The sequence below is a fragment of the Marmota marmota genome, unplaced genomic scaffold (genome assembly GCF_001458135.2).
Source record: "Marmota marmota marmota unplaced genomic scaffold, marMar, whole genome shotgun sequence".
In the NCBI taxonomy this organism is placed as follows: Eukaryota; Metazoa; Chordata; class Mammalia; order Rodentia; family Sciuridae; genus Marmota; species Marmota marmota.
This window is the reverse complement of record NW_026000245.1, coordinates 732,987-754,999: the sequence shown is the minus strand read 5'-3', so window position 1 is coordinate 754,999 and position 22,013 is coordinate 732,987.

Below are 22,013 nucleotides of genomic sequence, written 5' to 3'. Positions count from 1 at the left end.
TCCCCCCATTTTTGCTATTTTCAGCAGAAGTGCCATACACACACCTAGATGTCAGTCTTTTCACATCCCTACTTACTTTATGAATTATTTATCTAAGAAATATATGCACACTTTAAGTTTCATTGCAAATTCCACATATAATTACATACTACATATTTTCATGTTGACCTCCCCAGATTTAGTACACTCCTTTCAGCATGGCATGAGAATACTTGGGTCCCTGCAACCTTCTCTTAAGTAGGTATTATCATAATTCTGAATGTTTAACTTGGTAAGTATAAAATGGCATCTCCCAGTTGTCGTAGTCTGCCAATCTCTGCTCTAAGGGATTCAGAAAGAACATTCACCCTAAAAAAAAAAAAATTACTACCAGGTTGAGGTAGTGCAAGCAATAAAGAACAGAGGACTTCAAAGCAGGCACGACTATGACAGGAATACGTAGCCTCTCAGAGGAGAAAATAATTTTGCCACAGGGATCATCTATGTACAGAAGTGTCCCAACCAGGTAGGAAGAGAGCTAACTGAGGGTGTGGCTACAGCTGCCATTGAAAAGCTGCCGGGTGAAAGGGAGGAGCTTGCTAATGAGAGCCAACGATAAGATTCCCACTAGACTGTCTACACACTGATCTACTGATTTTCTCAATAAGTAAAAAGGAATGAAGACTAGAAACTGGAAAGGAAGTGCCCTTCTACCATCACCTACTCTATAGTGTCCCTCGGACAACTTCTATAGACAAAGATTAAACTAAAGACTTCGGGTGAAGGTAATGAAAAGGAAAATAAATGAATGTCATAAGCAAGTTCATCTCCAGGGTCATAAGCAAGGTATAGAATGGTAGACTGGGGCTGAGAGACAGCAAATTAGAAACTAATATATAGGTTTAAGATTTTCTAGATGATGATGATATACTTTTAAAATGCAAAGAAACAAAAACATATCATGTCCTTGTAATCTGAATATGCATAGTCTTAACAAGGCTTTTGATAAACTATTAGAATCACTGGTAAGTGCCATATTTTCTAACTGTGGTAACTGATTATATGAATGACTTGAAATCCTTCATTCCTCACTTGATCTATTCTTTTGCCATATGACTTTGTGGTTCTCCCTAAGAAGACAAAGCCCATTTACTTATCCTCTTGAATCTGGGCTGGTCTTGCTACTTGCTTGAGTCAACAATAGTAACAGCAGATGCTTGAAACAGTGTTTCTGACTACTTCTCATAGTCTTCCAATGTGACAAGAATGGCTATATCAACCAACAGCCTGCTGACACCCCACCCCGGAGCAAACCCAGTCAAGAACAACAGGGCTGCCCAGAGGATCACAGAACATGAGTAAGAACAAATCCAAGTGAACACTACAGATTTATGAGCTAAATAAATGCTTATTGCTATATAATTCTGGAATTTGGGGCTTATTTTTTATACAGTATTATAGTTATAAAGTCACTCCCTTCTGTATATTAATAGAAGAGAGCAACATAATTTGCACACCACACAAGTACATGGACAGTTGATGTTTTATTATGAGAGTTAGGATAATTTCTCATTTTCCTATATTAAAAAAATTCCATTTATGCTTTGAAATAATGACGAGGTATATTGTAAGTCAGGGTGAAAGCTTTTCCCAGGAATTACCTTTGTAGTTGCTATACCTGAGAATGAGTAAACAGCTGTAGGATCCATTAAGGCATAAAAGAAGAGGCAGCATTCACAGACTATGTTTTCTTTCAACCTTAAGAATTCTAGTTTCAATAGTCCAGTACATGCATACAGACACCCAAAGTCACCAGGATTAGCAGTGTAGTCCAGCACTATCTTTTCAAATCCAAAAAGTTCTCTCTTATTATAAAACCCATATAAAAAAGTAAAATAATCATTTCTTCCCATTCCTTCTAGGCCACTTCAGAAATCTGATAAGTCATTTCTCTGCCACAGAAACTCAAAATTCTCATGCCATGGCCTAGCAGCTCTTGTGGCCTCCCACCCTTTGTCCTTCTCCCACCCAATTTCTCTTCATCCTACCATACTTATGTTAGACCTGCTCTCAGCTGTGAGCATCTGAAAAACTCATACCCACTGGGACTAGAGCATTAGACAACTGAGGAGCAACAGACCCTTAGCAGGGAGGAGGTGTAAGTATATACAATAAAATGGCAGGAATCAATAGTTGAATAGGGAGGGAGATGGGGAACACAGCCCACTCAAGGGCCTGCTTCATGGGCAGAGACCTGGACATTTGTGCAGGTCCCTATACCCAGAAGAATCCCAAATTTGGTTGTCAACACCTGGAAATTTTTAATAATATCTGAATGACCACTCTGCATTTTCCTTTTGTACAAGATCCCACAAGTTCTGAAGTTAAGTCGTCCCACAGGTAACAGGGAGTTCTCTTGATGTCTATCTTCTTCCAAAGAACAGGTTTCATATATGGAAGTCATTTTTACCTGCAAAGTCTTCTGGGAGGTACTGAACAAAAGGCTTCTGAAGCCTAATCTTATTAACACCTGGTACTTGACCTCAGGTTTTGTCCTGCTTCTTCATAATCATTCATTTACTAGCACATAGACCCCTAAAATAGGAGTCGAAACATACTGGTAAAGGTCGGAAAATGATCTGTGAATGGACTATTTTGATTTCCCTGAAAATAGAACATATTTACCATTAATACCTCAGCACCATGTTAAATGGGCAGCTGGGACTAAATATAAACTCTTATCTCTCTTGCTTTAGTTTCACATTCTGCTCTGTGGCAGAGAAAATGGAAATCTAAAATGCAATTTTTCCCTAGAGGAACCATTTTATGTACTATTTATTAAGCCTACATTGTGTCAGGTATCTAAAAGAACACATAAAAATGGCCTCTTTCTAAAATAGCCTTTTCAATTTCCTCTAAGTATAATACCTTTGTAACTCTTGCAGAAGCTATAAAGCCCAAGGACTGGACTTTCCTAGATGTGTCATTATTGTTTTAAGGCAACAATGAATGCTCACCGGTTTTTCCATGGTCTGTCTTTGTTGTACTATATTTTGTTTATCCCTTATAGAACATACCCCCTACAGTCCACCCACATCTCACCAATATTAAGGAAAAATTCCCCCAGCCCTTCTGCTTCAGCTTCCCCTGCTTACAAATGAATGATACTAACTCTGCCTCTCTGATTAATATGATGACATACAAATTCTCATTTTTTCTCAAAATATTTCCATCATAGCTAATTATAAAAGGTTAAAATCCCAACTTCTGGAGTCATTCTTTTCATGAGGAATTTTTACCAGAATGATTCTGTTAAAGTTCAATTAATACTTGGAAGAGGCAAATATGATCTATATAATACTTATCAGAAAATAAGTAAATACCAATTTACCTCCATTCTTCCACAGAGTTCATTTATAAGAGGTCAATGATGTTAGAGGTAGTATCTTTTTTTTACTACAAATTGGAGGATCACACAATGATTCAACCAGGATTTAAACATCCTTCCCATTGATGCAGGCCCTGTGTGACCAAACTGTAGAAAACAATGCAGATCATGGTAGCCACAGAAAAGGAAGCCACAAGTGAGAAGAGGAAGAATCAAGACAAAGAGAACTTAGATTCGAGAGAAAACTAAAGGGCCAAGAGACCCATAAAATCTACTTCTACATTAATGGGGAATTTAACTGCCCAAAATTTTCAGACTATTTCAAAAAGAAGCAAATGAAGATAGAAGGTAAAGTATTTTAAGAAAATGTCCCCCTCCTCTGTCACCTCTCCTCCCTTTTCAAATCAGTTTGCTTTAGCACCAGTAAGATAGTTCAGTTCTCCTTTCTGTCAACACTATGCCAAAGTCAAAGGAAACACGATCATTTTGCTTTGGTGCAAATCTTATGGGAGTAAGTTATTTGTTCGAATAGCAAAGGTCTCCAGAGTTGGAAATTACACACAAATCCTAAAGGCTTGCGGGTGGGGGGTTATCGGGGAAACTCCTTCAAGTTTTCTTCTTGTTGTTGTTGTTTAACACATGAACAGAAAGACCTGTTTTTGTTTTTCACAGTGTGAAACCATCCTGTTTTCTTTGGGTCCAGNGGGGGGGGGGGGGGGGGGACCTATAATTTGATCATTAACAGAATCATAGTCTAAGGACTCATTTCAAATAGGAATATAAAATGAAAAAATAAAAACCTAGTTTAGTTTCACAGAGCATAGTAGGGATAATAAATAATAATGGGATAATAACTGAGGTAACAGAAGATGGAGACAAAAGACAACAACAGAGACTACAACTTCAGTCACACCTATCTTGGATGAAATAAAAGCATATTTTTAATGACACATATCAAACTGAGCTAAAATTAACACTTGGAACTCAATCAGAGTCAGTGTAGTCCTTACACAAACTTTAGTTGCCTTTATAAAGTTCTTAGTTTATAAATCCCAACAAAAATTTAGTATTAAATATCGGTGTAAAGACAGATCTGTTGCTTACCAATGGAAAGCATTTCAAAACAAAACAGGGAAGAAAAATATAAACTCCATCTCCAATTACAATATGAGAATGGGCTTCCAAATTTAGCAAAGGCAAATCGGAGAGTGGGAAGTTTCCAAGACAGGACTTTTAGGTCTGCAAACCTCAGACAAAGCCAATAAAACTCCATAATTTAGTGGCACACTCAAGAGGTGAAACTGACCATTTCATTGGGATGATGTGGGCTATAGTAGGATTTTGTTAAGTGCAGAGGAGGGGGGGGGGTGGGAATTAAAGAGTGGAGTGGAGAACTGAGAAATTACACATGTATACAAAGTAGCCTCGTAATGAAGCAGGATGGAAAGAAATATACCCTGCCTTGTCAACATACATAAAGTTTCATACAAAATAAAGATTTATACAAAAATGTTATTAGAAAAATAAAGGATAGAGCATAAAAAAACAAATGACAGGTCAAGAGTATTTAAACTAATGTTGCCATGGAATAAATGAAAAATAAAACCTAATATAAATCGTGAATACAAAACACTTAGGGAAAAACAGTGCCTGTACAAAGGAGACTTAAAAATAAAATTATGTAAGATTAAGGAATACATGGTAAAACAGCAAAATTAGTTGAAGGTAAGTTTGTTAATATACAAAAAAATTGGGAAGAAAAATAAGAACATTCCAAAACAAAGTCCATAAAAAATCATGAAAAAATGTAGATACATAGAAAAGAGATTGATTCGAAGAACTTATTAATGATATGAAATGATTAAAAAATCAATGAGAAAATGAGAGCAATGAAAGGTAAAGTAAAACTAACAAACATACCATTGGAGTTCCTGAGAACATGGAAAAAAAGAAGAATGTAAAATATTAAAAATAAAATTCAAAAAAAAGACTTCACAGAAAGAAAAATAAGAACTGAATTTACAAACTGTAAAAGCATACCCCATCTCTGAAAAAACTAACCCACATAATCAACACCAAAGCATACCTTAGTAAATGTATCAGGGACCATCAAGAGGCAGAACCCATGTAATAATTTTATCAGGGAAAGTTCAATAAAGAGAATTAAGTTCATGTAATAATTTTATCAGGGAAAAGCTTAGTGTAGAGAATTAACAAGGAATTGAGGTAATGAGTAATTGGATAGTAAGAAGTAAATAAAAAGCTAAAGAATATAAGAATAGCAAATACAAGGAGTAGCACTACCCCTAGGGCTGAGATAAGAAGAGTCACCTCTCTACCCCCATACCAGGGCTAAAATCCAGACTTTGTTGAAAAAGCTTCATATGACCATGGATCACCAAAGTCTGAAAAAACTATTCACAGGAAGATCTTGGACCCACTACAGATATTCCTAAGAGAGTTGCAGAAGAAGGCTTTTAAGAGGAGGTGTCTTACTGGTAACATTAGACAATGAAGTCAAAGAGTATCAGGGGAAGTTGCTCGCTGCTAGGTGCTACTGAGCAGCATATGTTTCAGGATGCACTGAAGCTGTGCACTGTAGGAGCCAGGCACTGGAGAAGACATGCACTATAGGAGCTTGGTAGTGTAGAAACCATTCATACTGCTAAAGCCAGACACCAGAGAAGCTATATGATAGGGACCCCAGGTGCTTGAGAAGCTGCCCATGCTGCAGGATCCTGACATTAGAAAAGCTATCCATGCTGAAGACAGTGAGTAACAGAAAAGCTACCAGTGCTGCAGGGGCTGTACTTGGAGAAGCTGAGTGCTTGCACTCAGGTACAAGAGGAACTATCCATATAGCCAGGCAATATACTCATTTTGCAAGAATCAGGTAACAAGGGAACTCATTTGCTGTGCAGAAGCCTGGAAGGACTCAGGCTTTCTTCAGCACTATCTACAGACAAAGTTCAATAACACGCAAGCAAAGGAGAAATATTCATAAATTTCTTCCTACCCATCCCTGGAGGACTATACAGATTGTGAAGATGGGCAGCACTGCTTTCACCTCCAATCTTTCTTTTCTATATTTATAATGAAATCCTCAGTATAAAAATATTTCTGCACATATTCTTCACAGTTCTCTTTCTTCAGAGGTGGATGTAAGTGGAGACCATACAAGAATAGAGTAATAAAGGGTGTCTTTCTTTAATTAAATTGATAATAAAAATTTCCTTCCTAAGTATGAAACTGTCCTCCAAATAGCTGGTTAAAAAATGAAAATTATGCTCTTAAATAAAAGCATTTTCTTTTTATTATTGGCCTATAAGGTGATCCTGGTGTGAAATCATCTTTTGCTTATTTATTTACCTTTACTGTCATTAAAGGTACTTGGGGAATTGATTTCCACTGAGGAAAACCAATAATGCAGTAAGAAGGTCCTTATAGATTCCTGCTTGGGACCAGGCAAATCTGCCCTGCTGTTCAGTCTATAGCTTACATACTCTTCTATCTTCATTTGCTTCTTAAAGACTGTTGGCCCCTAGAACATTTAGAATTTTCATAGAAACGAAAATATAACACTATATTCAAGTTTAAGAAAAAATCTTGCCAGAATAGAGGACACAGAGGACTAACCCACAAAATTACAACTACCTTGTATTAGACAAAGGTGCCAAAAACATGCACTGGAGAAAGGATAGCATCTTCAACAAATGGATATCGTAAACTGGAAATCCATATGCAACAAAATGAAACTGAATCCCTATCTCTCACCATGCACAAAAGTTAACTCAAAATGTATCAGGGATCTAGGAATTAAACCAGAGACTCTGCGTCTAATAGAAGAAAAAATAGGCCCTAATCTTCATCACGTGGGTCTAGGCCCCAACTTCCTTAATAAAATGCCTATAGCACAAGAATTAAAACTAAGAATCAACAAATGGGATGGATTCAAACTAAAAAGCTTTTTCTCATCAAAAGAAATAATCTGTGAGGTGAACAGGGAGCCTACATCCTGGGAACAAATTTTTACCCCTCACACATCAGATAGAGTTCTAATCTCTGGGGTATATAAAGAGCTCAACAAGATAAGCACCAAAAAACCAAATAATCCAATCAATAAATGGGCCAAGGACCTGAACAGACACTTCTCAGAAGATGATATACAATCAATCAACAAATATACAAAAAAATGCTCATCATCTCTAGCAGTCAGAGAAATGCAAATCAAAACTACTCTAAGATACCATCTCACCCCAGTAAGAATGGCAGCCATTATGAAGACAAACAACAGCAAGTGTTGGCGAGGATGCGGGGGGAAAAAGGTACACTCATATACTGCTGGTGGGACTGTAAATTAGTGCAGCCAATTTGGAAATCAGTATGGAGATTCCTTGGAAAGTTGGGAATGGAACCACAATTTGACCCAGCTATTCCTCTTCTCGGACTATACCCAAAGGACCTAAAAACAGCATACAATAAGGACACAGCCACATCAATGTTTATAGCAGCACAATTCACAATAGTTAAACTGTGGAGCCAACCTAGATGTCCTTCAGTGGATGAATGGATTAAAAAAAATGTGGCATTTATATACAATGGAATATTACTCAGCACTAAAAAAGAATAAGATCATGGCATTTTCAGGGAAATGGATGGCATTAGAGAAGATTATGCTAAGTGAAGTTAGCCAATCCCAAAAAAACAAATGCCAAATGTTTTCTCTGATACAAGCGGTGGGGGGGGGGGGGACTCAAAGTGGGGTAGGGAGGAAGAGCATAGGTGGAAAATTATCTCTAGATAGGGAATAGGGGTAGGAGGGAAAGGGATGGAGAATGAGAATAGCAAAGATAGTGGAAGGAGATGGTCATCATTGTACAAACTACATGTATGAAGATGTGAATTTGGTGTCAACATACCTTATACACAAACAGAGATATGATAAATTGTGTTATAAAGGTGTATTAAGAATCGTAATTCAAAAAAAAATAAGAGAGCTCATGTATAATGGCATAATTTGGTATGAACATACTGTAAATGGATAATTATGAATGTAATGAACTCCACTATTGTCATGAATGTAAGAAATAAATTTAAAAAAAAGAAAAAAATCTTGCTAGCATCAGTGATTTTATTTGATTCTTTGACAAAAGGATTAAGGAAGAAGCAGTCTGGCAATTCGTCTTTCAACTACAGTTTAAAGCACATAGCTAAGCTACTACCTCAAGATTCATCTAAATTAATTAGTAGAGTTTAGATACTGATGGAAGCCTTACCCAAAAGGTAGTATTAAACTTTTGGTGCCTCGATATTACAAATAATTCTGGAGAATAACAGGCATTGTTTTATAGTTACAGAAAAAGAAGAGGAGGGATACAAGGTACAGTATAGATTTAAATCTGACATCCAAGTTTCTTTTTCTAAAACTAGGTCTGGGTTTATTTTCAATCAAATATTGTAAAAAATAATCTCCATCTTCAGCTTTATTACTGAAAATTTTATTTTCACTTAAAGCATTTGAACAAATAAGCATTATATTAGCCAAGGTTTTTTTGTTGTTGTTGTTTGTTTGTTTTTTTTACTAAGCTTGCAAGTGAGAGATTCAGTTTCTGGCTTTGGTCAGAACCTCTTAGCCCTAAAAAGAAGAAATACCTATATGACTGATGGAAGCAAAGTACTAACAAAAAACATAATAGGGAATTGAAGTTTTATATTGTGACAATATGAGTCTTACAATGCTTTGTGTCAACCTCTTTGACCACCATATAGTTATAAACTACCAACAGACCCTGAAAGGACTTTGCCCCATACTGAGTTCTGCCATGTTGTTAGTACTACTCTTACTTCTAAGAACTACTAATTTGTCTAAGACTTTGATATAATACATGATTCAGTTGATCTTCATATAAATAATATGTACTTATTGTTTATTTAATTGATAAGTATATTATTGAGTCTTTGTAGTGTAAAAGAATAAAGTCTCCTATTAGGAGATAATGCCAACCTCAAAAATGTTCATGTGAAATTCTAAAACTAAAGGCATTCAAGGTCTTTGATCGCCCTGTGTCATTCCACCTCCTGAGCTTTGCCTCTAATAATTCCCCTGTCCAAGTCCACCTTGCAAGACAGATCAGACTTCTGGCCTGTTCTCAATTTACCTCAAGTTTTCCCACAGTTGTGCCTTTTCTCCAGCAGAAGTTATCTCCTACCCTTGCCCCTCTCCATGTCCAAATTTTGTCCTATTTTTAAGTACCTATGAAACTATACCTTTTCTAAAAAGCTTTCCCTGGTTGTCCAGATTGGAGTGTTTTCTCCAGACTCTGAACTTTGTAGCAGTGCTTCATGATATGTAAGATTTTGTATCCTATCTATACATTTTATCTCCCCTGTTAGTCAAGAAGGAATTTAGGGCAAGATTTGTGATTTTTACATTTTTCTTAACCACTTATATAACATAGCATCAAGATTTGCCCATATTAAGTGCTCAACTAGTATTAGTTGAACAAGAAACGAATCACTCAATAGGGATCTTTAGGAGACCATTTCTTGCTGTCAGGCAGATGAAACTTCATAGATGAGAAATACGGACACCACTGAACAATGTCAACCCAAGTTCTATGCTAGCCTAAATCAAAATTAAAATCCAGTAATACTGATCCAGTCATTGTTTACATTTTTTTGATAATTCAGTACTTTTAAAATAATTTTTTATTATTTAAATATTGCATTAAAATATTATCTATCTTAATAACATCTTTTTTGGCACCTCCTTTTGCCTCACTTACCTCATTCTATTTCATTCCTATAATCATCTTAATCAGGCAACTTGTCATTCTCAACATGAAGCTGACCATTGCACAGGTAGGAGAAATAATACAAAGGACTTAGGCAAGGACCCTGGAAAGAGTCGGGTAGACTACCAAATTTCCAAAGTTTTTACTTGCATTTTGAACTGAAGTATTACCACTGCCCTACAAACACTATATCAATAAAGAAGAAATGTGCAGATGGTTGGGAATGTTGGACTCTAAAGCTACAGAGGCAGCCAGGATCATTCCCGGGCCAGTGAACACATTTTTATTGGACCATAAAACTTACATTCCAAGTACCACTAGAAGGTAGATTAGGACTGTGGCTATACTTCCTCTCCTGGTCAAGACTAATTCAAGAATTCTGAAAGATCTGGATCAATATACTGCATCCATGAGTAAATACAGCAATGGGTGCTGGTAGCAGACATGATTGACAAAGACAGAATTATCTCTTCTAAGTGTTTTTAGTTTTTATTTTTACCTCTCCAAAGAAGACGACTTTAGCCTCTTTACAATTTTATAGATGTGAGGGGCATCCAAGTCTTTTCCAACTTCCTAATCCATAATTATCATTATAGCTTACAATATCCCCTACAAAATAAAGTGCAATAAAACCACAGCACTTAAGCTATCCCTCCAGACTTCAGTGGTTTTATAACTATGATTGTAAAGAGATTTCCAAAGTTATTTTAATTTCAAGTCATCATTGTCTCAAGTCTCCTGACTTAGCAGATGGTTTTCATTTTTAACAATTTTTTTCAAAATTAATTAACTTTATCCAATCCTAGGAAATAACAGATCTTAAATGACAAGAGAACAATAAAGCCTCTTCAAATTTTTATTTGTAGTTTGCTTATTTGCTTTTTAGAGACAAGAAAATTTATTAAAAGACTTTTCTTAGGTCACAACTCAGCATTGATTTCAAAAAGGTAAATTATTGTCACCAGAGTTTCCCCACACTTCAAGTCCTCCTCACTCAATTTTTCTTTAATGTTCAGGCTGACCTCTCAACCTATGTCCTTGCTCAAATACATTCTTCTTCTCCAGTGTTTCTGAGGTTGTTCTGAGCCCATCATTTACCATTTTAATTAAAAAATATTGGTATGAAAGCTTCAATCTCACCAACATCCTAAAAATAAGCCCATTCAACCAAAGTTTCTATCATCTGTAGAATGGATAAATAAGTTGAGTACAGCCCTAACACAGGTTACTATACAGCCATGAAAATGAAGAACTACAATGACATGCAATAATATGGATGAGTCTCAGGTTGGGCAAAAGAAATCAGACACCAGAGGGAACATCCTGAATGACTATATTTCTTTAAAAATAAAAAGTACAAAATAGGCCAAACTAATCTATGAAAGTGGTTACTCTTGAGGGAGATGCTGTACCTGGAAGAGGAGAGAAGGGGATTTCTGGGGACAAGGGTGATATGTTGTTTCTTGATCTATGTGAAGGTTACATGAATGTGCTATTTAAAAAAAAATAGTTTTAGGCTCACAGCAAAATAGAACAGAAGGCATAGAGATGTCCTGTGCACCTCATGCCCCCTCACATACACAGTTCTCCCCATTATTATACATCTGTTATAAACGATGAACCTACATTGACATATCATCTCTTTAAGTCCATAGTATACAAGGTTCACTCTTGGTGATATATTACATGGATTTGGACAAATATAGAATGACATATATCTATCCCTATAGTGTCATACAGAGTAGTTTCGCTGCCCTAAAAGTCCCATGTGCTCTGCATATTCATCCCTCTCTCTGCCCATTCCCTATAATCACTTACCTTTTTACTGTCCCCACTGTGTTGCCTTTCCAGAATGTCATATGGCTTGAATCATACAGTATGTCTTTTCAGCCTGACTTTTTAAGCTTAGTAATACGCATTTTGGGTTTTTTCACATCTTTTCATGGTTTGATAGCTCATATCTTTTTAATCTGAGTAAATTGTATATGCCACAGTTTATTTATCCATTAACCTACTAAAGAAATTTTCAGTTGCTTCCAAGTTTGGCAATTATGAATAAAATTGCTATTACTATTCATATGCATGTTTTGTGTAGAAATAAGTTTTCAACTCTTTTAGGTATACATGAAGTAGGGCAATTGCTAGATCATATGATAAGCATATTTTTACTTTTATAAGAAACTGTCAAACTGTCTTCCAAAGTGGCTATACCATTTTGCATTCCCCTGGTAATGAATGAGTTGCTGTAGGTCAACATCTTTCCTGGCATTTACTCTTGTCAGTAACAACACATGATGTGAAGGATATTTTCATGTGTACAACTAACATCCTTTTAAATGAAAGATACTTAGAAAAGAAAATATTCCAAATATTTTAACCTACCTTTGCACTAAAAGCTATTCTTAGAAATAAAAATCCTTTTACTTCTAAGTCTATATTTCTGGCAGAAATTTTTCCCAGTCTATAAAAACATATATCTCACTACCCAGTTGGTTCTTGTACCTAGATGCTCTTCAGAAATGCGCAGTTCAACATGTCCAAAACTAAGTTAACCTACACCCTTCCTTCCTGACTTTTATATCTCAGAAAATGGGACCACCAACCACTCATTTGCCCAAGTGAAAAAACACAGCATCTTCTTATTTTCTACAATTTCCTTATTTCCTAAACCAACAGATATCATTTCTGTCAGTTCACATCTTTAATGTCTTCATTTTTGTTCCTTCTCCATTCCTCATGTCCCGGCCTTATTTCCATACTTTAATACTTTTGTTATGGATGATTGTGATAAAAAAGCTTTTCTGTCTCTCATCTCGCCCCTTACTGACCTGACCAGCATACTGCCTTCAGAGTCCTGTACAAACCACACAAAGATCACCAGTCTTCTTGCCATAGAGACACACTTAAATTTAACCAGATGCTGTTTCATCCAGACTAATCACCCACATTCTGAAACAGTTGATTTGAATATATTCTTCTCACCAAAAAAAGAGGCAAATGAATCTCACATACCATGAGGAAAAAAAACAGAAGAATATTCATCAGTCATTAAGAGAATTCAATAAGTACACTGGGTGCGGAGAATGACAATTGGCTTAACAGGTAGGGTGATGCTCCAAGTTAGTCTCTACAGAGATGGCTGCTGAAGAGAGGGGAGTGAGTGAAATTCATGTGTAGAAATCCTAAGATATTAAAGTCTTGGAGACACTTGTTACTTCAAAAATGTAGTAGAGGGCAAAGACCCACATATACATGTTATTTTCCCCTATCTATCTCTCAAAATGCTAACAATGAGACTAATGTTTTACAGCATGTGGATAAGATGAATCTGAAAATGTTATTTAAGTGATGCATTGTGAACTATTTGATTATGCTGAATTGGACTTCTGGATTGGAGGACCATTCTCTGAAGAAATTGATCAACCTAAAGAAAAGTTCTACAGATATTTACTGACATTAAGGATCCCACCATAAATGCCCAAAGCCCCACTCATACACTGTTTCTCATAAGTTTCTTAACTGTTGCACTCATAAAATGCAAAGAGCCTCTATACTAAATAGAGAATCAAAATAGACTAAGAATAAACTGCAAGAATCAACGAGAAAATTTAAACATTATTATAAATATCATCAGAAAAATAAAAGAAATTATTGTGTTCATAAAAACTCAAAAATGCTAAAAAGGAATGATACAAGAATATTTTTTAAAAACTTAGAAATTTAAAAATCACAGAAGAAATCTTTCAAAAAATAAAATGTTTAGACAAAGAATTGAGGAATATTTAAAAAGAGATTTAAAGAGCTAACCCATCAGTTCTAACATCAGAATGATAGGAGTTATAGAAAAATAAAACAATTGGAAAGAAAAGTTTTCAAAAAAATTATATGAGGAAATGTACGAGAACTCAAGAGCATAAGTTCACAAAGAAAATAGTTCATTGAATACTCAGCACAATAACAGAGGGGGGGGAATACATCTTTATGGCTTATCTTGGTTAGAGTAACAGGGTAAAGAGAAGAATCTAAGGTCTTGCAGAGTAAAAATCAGGTTATATGTAAAGGATTCAGAATTTCATGAAATTCAATGCTTTTGAAATGTTATGGAAAAATATTTTAACTTGGACTATAATATCCAGCCAAAGTATTATTCATATTTGAAGAGAAAATAAATTCTGTACACACATTTTAGTCAGCTTTTTTACTGCTGTGAGTAAAAGACCCAACCAGAACAATTGTAGAGGAGGAAGAGTTTATTTGGGGGCTCATGGTTTCAGAGGTCTTAGTCCATAGAAGTCTGGCTCCATTCTTCCAGGCTTGAAGTGAGGCAGAACATCATAGCAAAAGAGTGTGATGGGGGAAACAGCTCACATGATGATCAGGAGGCAGAGAGAGGGACTGTCTGCTTCAGATAGGAAATATATATCCCATAGCTCTGCACCCCCATAAACCATTTCCTCCAGCCACACCCCACCTGCCTCCATTTACCACTCAGTTAATTCCATCAGGGATTAATTCACTGATTAGATTAAGGCTATAGCCCAATCATTTCTCCTCCAAACTTTCTTACATTGTCTCACATGTGAGCTTTTGGGGGACACCACATCTAAACCATAACAATATACAATATAAAGTGTTATCTACCATACACTCTTTTCTAGGAAGCCACAGGAATATGTGCCTCAGAAAAGAGTTAAAATAATAACAGTTAAAAAGATAAAGACACAGAACCTAGGAAAGGACATTTGACATAAGAAAAAGATGCAAAGGGAAGTCCCAGGTTGACAGGAATTTATCAGGCCAAGAGAACAACCAGCCCAGGTGGGAAAAGTAAGATGGAGCAATCTAGAAGAGAAATATAAAACTTCATGAAATTGATAGATTATCAGAAATGTTTGAACACTTGTAAATTAATATTAATAAACTTCAAATATACCCCTTAAATATTAATAGTAGATACATTATAAGCCAATACATGTGAGAAAAAAGAGGAAATTATTAACTACACAGGAAAAAAAAGAAAGTCACACTACTACTTGGCTTTATAGTAAATAATATTTTCACAATCAGTAAGGCAAAAACTGAATATTGACTTACCCCCCAAAGTTATTGTATTAGAAGAATAGCTGGGCAAGAAAATAAATTATAGGAAAAGAGTGTAAGATGGAAGTTCCATGAAGTTTTACCTAGACAAGAAATCAACAGATAATATAAAGGAAAATACCAGAAGAAATAGCTGAGGGAAATAAAAATGGTTATTATGTCTGAGAAAGAGGTATGGGGATATGGAAGTATAAGGCAGAGGATAGAAGTTTTTCATTTTTTTATTACTATGCTATTTGATTTTTTCAAACAAAATAATATTTTGAAAAATGTGAGAGTAAGTGAAACAAGGCTTAAACTCCTTAAAAGGAATATTTGTATCATTCCTCTTTGTTTAATAATCTAAAATTTTGATTTCATGAAAATAGAGAATTAATAGACTTTAAAAATTCAGTATAATTTGTGAATTTAATTTATTCAATGATGCCATTCATTCTACATTACTATTATCTATCAAATATCTTTTCATAACAGAGGGAGTAATACTACCTCAAATTTAAAATGGTATTTTTCTTAAAATTATTATTTACCTACTTATATTTAAATCTAAGCAAACTAAAGAGAATTTTAGCTTTCTATGATTATTTTCATTGTTGAGTTATACAAACCTGTATACAAACATGTTTATATTTGGGTCATGACAGACCTATTAATTACTCTGAGCTTAATTTCCTGAAGTATTAAAATATAAAGTTTTAAGTTGGGAAAGCAAAAAACAATAAACTGTTAAATTGAGATTCTTGGCATTTCCTGTCTCAGATTGGTTAGAAAGGGAGAAACAATAAATACAATGCAAATTACAAGGAAATTAGGATTTTATTATTTTGTAAAATATGGCCTCTTCTTTAAATGTATAGATTGTGACTAAATAACTTAATGCTGACCTGAAATTGTGTATTTAAACTGTGCAATCATGTTTTGGCATATTTTTTGTTGCTGCTTTGCTTTTTGGGTTTTGTTTTGTTTTTTGTTTTGTTTTGTTTTGTTTTGTTTTGTTTTGTTTTGTGGTGCTAGGGAATCTGGCACACAATTTTCTTTACTGTTTTTGTTTGTTTGGTTGGTTGGTTGGTTGAGAGAGTTTGGTATTTTGTTTTGTTTTGCAAAGGAAAATCTCATTTATTTCAGTGAGCTAATTTATAAGCCAAGCATTCCATCTCTCTCTCAACTTTTCAAATAAATCCCCACTGGCCTCCCTGAGTTAAATTAGCAGAAGAACAATATTTCATGGTTCATTAGTATATGGAATCAAGCAACTGAATCCTAACTTAGCAGTGTAAAGAAAGAAGCAATGGGGTGTGACTCATTTTTTAATGCCACAATATGCCTTTAGGCCTCAATGAAAAGGTATAAATTAAGGATTTAATATGACCATGAAGCCAACTAACAAAAACAAACAAAATGTTTTTTACAGAAAGAGCTACTGTTACTTGAACATTTCTCGTTTTTTTAAGTATTTTAGCAATAGCAATCTTTATTTGTTAGGCCAAATTTCAGCTGTAACTACTAAATTTCATGTTTACACGCACTCCTCGGCTCTCTGAGTCATGGTTGTTATGATTTGACCATGGTTCACTTGTGTCCCCTAAGGTAAGTTAATGTGTTGAAATTCAATCCCCATTGTGAAGTATTAAGAGAGTGGAAACTTGATCCTACCATGATGTTTAAAGGTAAAAGCTTTGGAGTGGTTAGGATTTGATAAAATCATAAAGGAGGAGACTTTATGGCTAAATTATTGGTGGCCTTATAAGAAGAGAGAAGGAAATGATATTGGCCAAATTATATTGTTGTATTGTGTGCATATGCAAATATGTAACAATGAATCCCATCATTATGTACAATTATAATGCACCAATTTTTAAAAAATAGAAAAAAAGAAGAGGGTGAAAGACCAGAACATACATGCATACACACATTCCTTCTCTTGCCATGAGATGCCCTGTACTACCTTGGGACTCTGACAACAAGAAGACCATCACCAGATGCCGTCCCTCAATCTTTGATCTCCAGAACTATAGGTAAAAATAAACTTCTTTTCTTCATAAGGTGGCCTGCCTTGGGTATTTAATTATAACAGTGCAAAACAGTTTAATATATTTGGTATTATCATATTTACACTTATGCAGCTTTGTTAGCTGACTTTCAAGGGTTCTCAAACTCACAGGAGGACAAACACATTATAAGGAGGCGCATAAGACATTCCTTTGGGGGTATGTAAAAAATATATAAAATTTTCATTTCCATTTTTCTCTAAAAATAAAATATAATGTAAGACTCTTTAATATATGGATTGCCACAATTATACTTACTCAGTAAGCACAACAGAGACTCTATTTTCCACACAATGAGCCAACTAAAATGTGGCTATTCTGGCATAGAGGAGACAATGGTGTCCTCATGTATTCGTTTTCTGATTTCAGCAGGTTACACCCTATGGCAACTTACACTATTTATGAGGATCTGCAGATTATATTGCCAAGTTTTATCAAAACTAACCTTCCTTATAAAAATAAACAGTTTAAAATTTTTCTGCAAAGACAAAACATGTTGAAGATAATATTACTGGTAATGTCAGTATTTAAGTGAATAAGAAAATGGCAACATGGAAAGTTCTTCTCCTGGTTATGAGCCATATTATGAGAATAAAAACCAAGACACTAAACAAGAAGTTGGTCAAAAGATTTATAAAAATCCAGGCATGGCATTGCACACGTGTAATCCCAGCAATTCAGGTGGCTGAGGCAAGAAGATGGAAAATTCAACCAACCTTAGAAACTTAGCAAGACCCTGTCTCAAAATTTTTCTAAAAATTTTAAAACTCAGTGGCAGTGTTTTCCTGGATTTAATCTCCAATTCCACAAAATAATAAATATAGCAATTTTAAGTATGAATTTATATCTACAATCATTCAATATGAACTATCCTATGCACATATTCTTGATTATATTTAGTCATAAATAATGTGAACCCCTTACAATTAGCCTGATATTTTAAAATACTACTTAGTTATTTTACTTTTTAATGTTTATTTTATATATTTTTGTAATGTACGGTACATACTGGCATTACATTTTGTGCCGCAGTCTGGCTGGGCACAATCAGGAGCCACTTGTCAAAAGAAACTAACTTTATTTTTAGAACCACTCACGCCAAACAAAACAGCCTCTCAGGAAAAACCCTCAGAGCCTCAACTGCCACCACCGGCTTTCCACAAGCCTCTCTCTCCCCCCAAGCTTCTCCCCACCTCCCACAATCCTCCTGCTCTTGAGGCCGATTGGCTGGGTCATGTGGGCGGAGCCAAAAAAGTCCCCCAATGAGCAGCTCCGTGGTCTGAAAGGGCAGGGAAACAGCCCAATGAGCATCACCGCAGAGGAGCCAATCAGCTAGATGTTGCTGGGGCCGCTGTGAGCCAATCATCAGCCGGCAGCTGGAAGTTTGCTGGCAGCTGGAAGTTTGCTGGGGCCCCTTCGGCTGTGGCTCTCAACAATTTTGTAGTTATTTTTATTAATTATTTGTTATTACTTATTTTTATATATTTATTTAGAAGCAGCTTAGTGAATTGATAATAGCACCGACATGGAGCCAGACTATCAAACTCTGTTACTTACTATTGTATAACCTGAGCAACTTATTTAATCTATGACTTAGTATCTCTACATGTGAAACAAGGATAAGAGTACCCATTTCACAAATTTGTGAAGTTCTCATAAAATGTCTCGACTCTAGTAAGCTCTAAACAAGTATCATTACATTGAGTTAAACTAAAACATTAACATGTAAAGAAATTAACATGTAAATATGAGGATAAATGCTCATTTTTATTGACATGAATATAAAATCACATGCCTTCTATTCTGACACAAGACTGCTTGTGTCACATTTATGTTACTTGAGAACTTAAAAATGGTCATAGTTTATTGATAGAAAATTCCTATTCTATTTATCCTAAGGTAAAAAGGAAATATTTTTATAATTTTACATATTAGTTCACCTCTTACTTTTCAAAATTGTAAAAGAAGAACAAAAATAAGTGAGGTGGCTGGGCGGAGTCGTGCATGCCTGTAACCCCAGCAGCTCGGGAGGCTGAAACAGGAGGATCATGAGTTCAAAGACAGCCTCAGCAACGGCAAGGCGCTAAGCAACTCAGTGAGACCCTGTCTCTAAATAAAATACAAAATAAGGCTGGGGATATGGATCAGTGGTTTAGTGCTCCTGAGTTAAATTCCTGGTACCAGAATAAATAAATAAGTAAGGTATTTAAAATAAATAATAAGTGAATTAAACAAAGAAGATTGTGTACTGAAGTCATTTTTAAAAAACAGTCCTTAATACTTGTAACAGTTGCACTACTACTATTAATGATAATAATAAACAAGTTATTTAATTCTAAGTAAATTGTCTTCTGGAATATGCAAATAAATAAAATAATAAGATAATTAGTGAATTAGATGTCATTTACATATGGCTGAGAAAATACTATGCTTAGGATTCCCAACAATCACCATATCAAATATCCCATTATGATAATGTTTAAATTGTTTCATATTCTTTGAGTACCAGAAACTTTATCATGGGGGACCTACAGGGGCAATCAGCCCTACTAGATAATCAAGATCAGCAGACCTGACAACTGAACGTTATTAATGACCAAAGATAAACAGAATATATGGGACTTGTGCTTAAAGAGCCACAAGTAGCTATGTGTGCAAATTACTGTGCTTCAGTAAATAAGAGTTCATAAGGGAGCTTACACATGGTGATTTGAGTTAGGACCAGAAGGGGAGTAGGGGCTTTTCAAAGTATGCTGTTAAAACAGAGTCTGAGTGAAGAATTCAGGCTGGAAATCTTGAGTGGATTATGGAAATGAAAGGAGAGTACGCCACAAAAATGAGACTAGAAAAGCAATGAGGCCATATTTCAAGGCACCTTGTGAGTGTAGCTGTGGAACATGGATTTGATACTAAAAAGACATGAAGAGCAATGAAAGGAAGCTCCTCGGGACTGTGACATGATCAGATTTGTGTGAAGGGAAACTCAAAGCAATGTATACAAAGATGAAAAGACTAGAGGCTAGGAAATCAGTCTTGAAACTACCTCAATTAGATAGAAGTACATGCCTGAGCTATCATAATGTTTGCACCCAATAGCATAATTTAAAATTAGCCCTGGGATGGCATTTGACACTATCTCAGTTAATTTCATATAGTCATTCAACAAATAACCATTTGATGTTACTTTCTACTTATCATAGTTTGAAATGCCAGAGGCTGACTAAGGAACAATGCAGAAAAGGACCTTTCTCCAAAGGTGTTTACATCTTACAAGATACAGATAGATAAGAATCAAATAGCTATTGTGTCAAGTGAAAGTGTTATAAAGCACAGAGAGCCAGGGTTGTTCTTCTATTTTACCTAAGATGGTCAACAGAAATTCTTTAATAAAGTGATGGAGGTCTTGGTGAAGCAAAAAAGTGAGCCCAAGTAGCTATCTGGAATCAGAGTTGTGCTGGCAGAGGAAATAAAAGCACTATTGCCAGGAAGCAGGATTCTACTCAAGGTGTTCAAAGAACAGGAAGATGAAATTGAGACCACAGGCTGGAACCTCATTGTACCAGGTGGACACTATTTCTGAAAGTCAATAATCTTTAAATCAAGGAAGAAAAATGTGTTACTGTCACTTGGAAGACAGCATGAGAATATGAACAAGTCAGAGCAATCTCATCTCCACAGTTATTCCCTTTCTTTCCTCATGATGGTGGGTTGTTAAAATTGTGTGTGTGTGTGTGTGTACGTGTGTCTGTCTGTCTGTCTGGGTACCGGCATGATTTGATGGCAGCACTAGAGTGTGTTGAGCCAACCTCTGCACATTGACACACAGCAAATGGTTAGAAACATAATGGAATTTCTGGGAAAATATGATAGTCATTTAACTGATCAGTTTCTTTATACTCCTATAGAAGATCTCATTGCAGTTCATAAAATCTAACAGTTTATATTCTTTTCAACTCTATATGATTATGCCACAAACTACTGTGGTCCTTATTACTGTTGATCCGATGCTGCTGATTTCTGGCAAGAAAAGGTTAGAAATTACATAAGGACTCATGGGAATTTAATATTTCCTCATGGTGTTACTTATTCACACATTGAAGCACAGAACTTCAGCATTTGTGCTTCTTCTTATAATTCTGACAAGTGTCAATGTTAGTGAAACGTACTTTCTTGCTACTTGATGTATTTCTATGCATTATCCCATTTAATCCCTATAATGTCCTTAGAGGCCTGTAAAAGTGATCACATAGAAAGTAATTTTCATGGATTTGCCATCCAAACATAAAGTTGAAAAGTAATGAAACAACTCCAGTTCTCATTTTTTTTAAACTATTATAGTATAATTTTTTTTTCTTTTTTTTTATTGGTTGTTCAAAACATTACAAAGCTCATGACATATCATCTTCCATACATTTAATTCAAGTGGGTTATGAACTCCCATTTTTTACCCCAAATACAAGTTGCAGAATCACATCGGTTACACATCCACATTTTTATATAATACCATATTAATGACTGTTGTATTCTGCTACATTTCCTATCCCCTACTATCCCGCCTCCCCTTCCCTCTCATCTTCCCTCTCTACCCCATCTGCTGTTGTTTAATTCTCTCCCTTGTTTTTTTTTCCCCTTTCCCCTCACAAACTCTTACATGTAATTTTGTGTAACAATGAGGGTCTCCTTCCATTTCCATAGTTTCCCTTC